At 38.4% G+C, this 6,265-nt stretch overlaps 1 long non-coding RNA gene across 1 annotated transcript; it reads left to right on the top strand.

Annotated features, from left to right (window-relative positions):
- The first annotated feature begins 5,136 nt into the window (after positions 1 to 5,136).
- LOC106532225 (uncharacterized) lies at positions 5,137 to 5,303 on the top strand. The gene is made up of 2 exons (XR_001312038.1): positions 5,137 to 5,166; positions 5,232 to 5,303. It is a non-coding gene; the product is annotated as an uncharacterized LOC106532225 (long non-coding RNA).
- The last annotated feature ends 962 nt before the right edge of the window (positions 5,304 to 6,265 follow it).

Genomic DNA, 6,265 nt, shown 5'->3' with positions numbered 1-6,265 from the left:
TTTAACAAAAGTATTTTATTCACTCTTGTGTTCAATCACACCAACTATTTTGACCCAAGCTTTTACTTAATGCACATTTTTTCATTTCCTAGTTGAAGAAATTTATAGTTATTAGAGGTTAGTACTGATGTTAAAAGCACAACACAATATTTTTAGGTTTTCCTTTTTGCAATGTTGACAATGTTTAATCTATTATGTTTTGATTGATAATAGATTAGTTACATGTCCGAAATACAACACATAATTAAACGTTGTGATAACAGTGGATGAGGGTTTTGTCTGAATGCCTGTGATTCAGCCGTAGGTCAGTAGGGGGCGAACGCAGGCATTGAAGAAGGTGTTGAGGATTTTGTCTGAATGCCTGTGATTCAGCCGTAGGTCAGTAGGGGGCGAACGCAGGCATTGAAGAAGATGTAAAAATACATGAACTTCCTGGTTTTTCGCCAATGTTGGTTTCCTGTCAGGTCAAGTGACAATAAAACTCACTCAGATCCAGAATTCTGGTGTTGTATGGTTTGATTCCTTCTACAAATCATTTTATTTAACAATGGTGTTTTTAATGTCGACTTCGATTTATTGAACACAAATTTCCTTACATAGTTTTTTAGGATTTGTAGAACCTCATGTTTTTGAGCAACTGAAGCTAATTTTTTTATTTACAATTAAAAACTAAAACATAATATGGTCTAAAACCTCAGCAGTAGGATGCAATGGCTCAGGAAGTTGTACATATAAAAAATGTTTAGAAATGTTCATTAAAGAGAAGACAATCTTCAATAAGTTAAGTGGTGGCAGAGCTTTTAAAAAATAACTGGAAGTAAAACAACATAACGTAAATCAGAAGATAATTCTTTACCTCATGTATTGATGCATTTCTTAAACAACCTCTAAACAAGAACAAAACAAATCTCCTGAAATTCAGTTCTGCCTTTTGGTGCCACCCCCGTCTTTAAGTGGTATGTGAAAGTTTGAGCAGCCTTGTTAATTTTCCTAATTTACTTTTATAAATCATTAATTGTTTAGATAAAAAATATCAATTAATATATCATATAGGGGACAAACAGTGATATTTGAGAAGTGAAATGAAGTTTATATGATTTACAGAAAGTGTGTGATATGATTTACAAAATTGTTCAACAGTCAGCGGAACTAAGAACCAGACCAGAAGACAGGAATAAAAAGGTAAGTGCTTTTTATTTACAGGTGCAGGGTAGTGGGTCATCAGCTGTAAGGGAATGAGGAGATGAGGTGAGTATTTTGAAATGTTCAGTCTTTTCAGAGATGGTTTGAATGTTAATTAAAGTGTTTCTTGTCTTACAGGTCTTCTGGAGGCGAGCAGCACAGAAAGGAGGAGGAATCCAAAAACACAGGTGAGTTCCTTTTAGGCAGCGTGGCATAAACATGAAAAGGTGTTCGAGGTGTTTGGCTTTGGCAGGAGGTAATGATTGTCAAACCTGATTGGAAGTCTCTTTTCTTTGCAGGCACAAGGAGAGGAACCGTCATTGAGGTAAATCCACCTCAGGAAACAGGACATGAAGGTAAGTTAAAAAAAAAGGACCGAGTAGTTTTTTTCTTTATTTAATCAAGCATGTGGCTCCCTTTGTTCTCAGTCATGCTGGAAGGGTCTGGCAGAAGCATTTATGACACCCCCCTTTGAAGAGAGCGAACAGGCTTGTCCTTATGGGGGTTGGAACAGGAATGTGACCACTCTTATCTGATAACATTAAGGTGTCAGGAAGTCTGGTGGGGGTGTAAGATATGCTAATTCGAAGCAAAAGGACCATGCCAGATCCTTAAAAAGAAGTCTGAAATAAGTAGATTTGACTTCTTTCCCCAAACAGTCATAACTACAAGTAATATCCATCAGAAGTCATTAATTGAAGGAGGAAAATGCTACATAATCCCCCCTTTGATTATGAACAATAACAATGAAACGTTAATGGGTTATAATCATGTGATGTTTTCCTGCTTCTTGTGGCATGAACATCCTCCATGTCCTTGTGTGAGGGATCAGTCCTTTAGTTCTGGAGCACAGTCCTGGAGCACTCTTCAAACAATAGAACAAAGTCAATAATCCAAAAACAGGTTAGCGTTAATTCCATACCAGATGAGAGTTTGAGAAGGCAGGGCTGTCTTTGGCCTCTGGGGGTAGGTGCGAGGTGACCTCTGGAGGCTGGTGGAGTCTACGTCTGGAGGCGGCTGAGTTGAGCTCTGGAGGCTGGTTGAGTTGACCTCTGGAGAGTGATGGAAGTCGACCCCTGCAGGGCTGATGGCGTCACTGGAGCTCGGGCATGGGACACAATGTGTGGAGAGACACATCAGGTGTTCAGTAACTAACTGGGTATTTAGAGATTAGCATATAGTTCCTAATGAACAAAACAAATAAAATGAAACCCTAAGGTTTAAAACATGCATGTATAAAGTCGGTTGACTTACAAGTGAAAATAAAAAAATGATAAGCTAATATTCTAACAGTGATTTTCTAACATCACTGGTTTCTATTCATCCTAACTAAAAGAAGATCTTACTCAAATTATCTCTTCGTTTTTCTTTAAAGAGGTACATGCAAGAACTTTAGCTAAACAAAAGAAAAAAGGAGATATTTAAAGGGGCACATGGAACGGTCCTGCCTAACCATGTGTAAGTCTGAAAAGTCTTATTAATCAACCTTTAACATATTGTTCGACTTAGTGTGAGCAAACAACAACACAAACTTCACTGTGAGTACCTCTGTGTACCAGATGTCGTTAGCATTTGTTAGTGGTTAGCTCTAGTCTGAAATGATGGTCAAGAAAAGTTTAAGGTTTTTTAGTTTAAAGATGTTAGCTTAAACCAATCTAAATAGTTGAGTTTATCAACTTTGATATTAGATTTCTGAAGAATCTTTAATGCTGAGATTTTTCTTTCTCAGGTGAGTCTTAAGTAATTTTCTTTACTTGTTCGTTTGGACTCATTAAGATATTTCATCTGTAGCTCTGTGGCTTTTCTTGTAGCTCTGTGGCTTTTTAACACTTCTGAAACTCACAATAAGGCTGTTTCTTTTTTCTTTGCCTTTATCATGAGAGAGTTTAGCTTATTAGCGAGGCGATCTGTTCCAGACGTCAGCGGTCTGGTTTTAAAACTCCAGCAACGATCTATATCTGTGCTGTAAAAAAAAAAACAATCACTTCCCCCATTTCCTTTTTGGGGAAACTTTTAGCTAAGCGGATTCTCGGATCAGCTTGTTCAGGCTTTCTCTACCTGGAGTGAGCATGTAACTTCTAAGAACAGAATTTACCACTTCTTCGTGGTTAGCAAAGCTTCTGTGAGCTTTATTATGATTTCTTTAGATACCAGCAACAAAGGGGTTTTCTCAGCTTCCCTTTTTCATGAACTCCTTTTTCGTTTTTCTGATAAACGTCTGAGTTAAACTAAATTTACCTTCCCTGTCCTTATTCTGCTTTCATAASAACAGTCGTTAGAATATTTAATTAGCTACGTTAATTATCCCAACAGTGGTAACTTTCAGAGCATTGTGTCAGCACATGGATGCTTTAATTTGCCTCTGAGAAGGAGCATCGTACTGTGGTCTATTTTTTCAGCCCAATACAATCTCAAAATGTCGACTTTAATTTTCTTAGCATGCATTAAAAATCAAAACAGTTCTCTGTTTTATTTCTCATTTAACATTTGGCTTTTCTTAGTAAAAATAGCAACACAAACACACACATTCACACTTTGAGAGTCATCAGTGCGTCCACTGTGTCTCTGTAGTCATGGGTACATTAACTAGCTCCTAGGTTTGAAATTTGCATATCACTTTAATCACTAAAATGTCCACCATTTGATTGATATCTTTGATATTTTTGATTTCAAACTCTGAAGGTAGATAACTGTACACGTTTCTGCTTCTTGCTGTTTAAAGCATTGTTCAACATTTTAAAATTCACAGTTAATTCTTTTTCAGTATAACTCTCAGTTAGAACTCGATAGATTGTTTATCTATGTTATTCTAAAATGGAGTAGATAACTGTTTAGAAAGACAGAAGCTGTCAACAATTTGAAAACACATTCCTTTGCAAAAGAATGGGACAGAACACACTAGTTTTAAAATACCAAGGTTAACTTTGGAAAATTAACTTGGAAAATTTTAAGCTAAGATTAAAGTTGAACAGTTTCAGAAAACAAGTAATATTTACAAGGTAACATTATAATACTGACAGTATTTTAAAAGCTATGTAATTACAGAAGGGAGCTGTAATCTAGACTGGTTTTAAGGTTTAAGTCAAGCTGTGAAGCTGTTAAATGGATTTACACTTAAAGCACACACAGTTAACTTTCCAGCGGTTCAAACAATGGTGTGACAACGCGCATGCGTGAACGAGGAGGTTAGTTTTGAGAAGATACAAGATTCGACAGAACACAGCGAACGGTCAGACTGTATCACAAAGACTGTATCACAAAGAGACAGAGAGTGGCTATTTGAATACAGCTCCAGTCGGAGTAGCGTGCGCACGCCAGTGCACACGACTGACTGGTTCGGTTCTGACTCTGACCAGAACTGGTGAATACACATTCATCTGCACACTTAGAATCTTTTGTGGTTTCACTTCACGAGTTATTCACAAACAAACAGTCCTCAGACTGTCGTAACACACCAAAAACAGACTCACAACCTCAGATTATCTACAGACAATAAACAACAAGCATGATTTACCTTTTTAAATCGCTATAAAGTTGTAGACTGGTTCCTACATGAGCGTGTTTCGGAAGGAAACAACAAATTGTGAAAAGCACAGCGGTGATGTGATCGTTTCTGGGAGGCTTTCACAATAAAAGTCCATTAAACTCACACATAGTTGAATAACATGGATCAGTGTAGTCTCATTTTCTTGTGTCTTGATAAGATCTACTGGCTTGCAAGCCTCACACGGGGCACCAAAATATATATGTAGGGAAAATGTTAATTATTGAAAAGTTGCTAAATTCTAAGTTCTCGTAACTCATTAGCAAGAAAGCGGGGCACCACCTGTGGATCACAGGAAATTAATCTTGTAATTTTACTCAATCAGGAGGAGGCCCCGAGGAAGACCCAGGACACGCTGGAGGGACTATGTCTCTCGGCTGGCCTGGGAACGCCTTGGAGTTCTCCCGGAGGAGCTGGAAGAAGTGGCTGGGGAGAGGGAGGTCTGGGCCTCCCTTCTGAAGCTGCTGCCCCCGCGACCCGACCCCGGATAGGCGGAAGNAGGGAGGTCTGGGCCTCCCTTCTGAAGCTGCTGCCCCCGCGACCCGACCCCGGATAGGCYGAAGAAAATGGAAATGGATGGAATTTTACTCAATCTCAAGTACTGAAGAGCGAATTCGTTCAGTTTAGACAGCAAACCGAATAAATAAATGCACACACGAGCATGAAAATTTCATAATATACCCTGTATTAGTGATTCAGATGTAACAATACAGGCAGGTTATTTGGGGCAAACAAAACACCATTATTATCACGGACTTGTGTTTAATAATAATGTGACATTCTCACCCTATAATCACCTCTAACATTATTCAAACTGAACCACTTCTAACTAGTTCTACACTAGCAAAATAAGTGAAAGCTTAAAGTACAACTAAGTAGTTGTTATAAAGGTGAACTCTAAAGAGACCAAGTTATGTGGGAAGAACACGACTTGCGTTAATTCTAAATTGATTATAATTCATATTAGAGAGCACACGCAAGCTGCCATGGAGTTCAGCGTGGCTTACCGGAGCAGTCTTCAGACCTCTTGGGTACTTTGTAACAGTTTTAGGTCAACAGCCTTGTCTTACCTCTGGTTGACTGTTCACCCTGGACTGGCAGACAAAGTCCCGTTTAGATAATCTGGTGGCAAAACTTTCAGCTCACGCGACAGTCGACACACTTCACAGCTCGGCTGGGTCCTGACTTTATGAATGAATGTCAATTTAGAATCCTGCGCAACTTTGCGTCCTCCCAATAACTCCATCAAAAGTACAAAAAGAAAAATAAAGAAACAAACAAAAAATAAAATAAAATGTCCCCAAAGGGGAAAAATGGAGCTTGGACTCCAGTCCTCTCTCGCTTCTTCTCCTTTCAACTCTTCTTCAGAACTACTATGTAAAACTACCTAGAACTGTGATCTATTGTCCTGACTGTACACTCAGGATTGGCTGAAAACAGTCACATGATCTATCTTTCTTTTCACCGTCCCTTACTGCTAAATTGATTAAACACACAGAATGATAGATTACCTGTGAAGTAATTAAAAACAGGGCATTA

The sequence above is a fragment of the Austrofundulus limnaeus genome, unplaced genomic scaffold (assembly GCF_001266775.1).
Source record: "Austrofundulus limnaeus strain Quisiro unplaced genomic scaffold, Austrofundulus_limnaeus-1.0 Scaffold735, whole genome shotgun sequence".
Taxonomy (NCBI): domain Eukaryota; kingdom Metazoa; phylum Chordata; class Actinopteri; order Cyprinodontiformes; family Rivulidae; genus Austrofundulus; species Austrofundulus limnaeus.
Note: the sequence above shows the minus strand (reverse complement) of the source record. Positions and strands in the feature narration are given on the sequence as shown.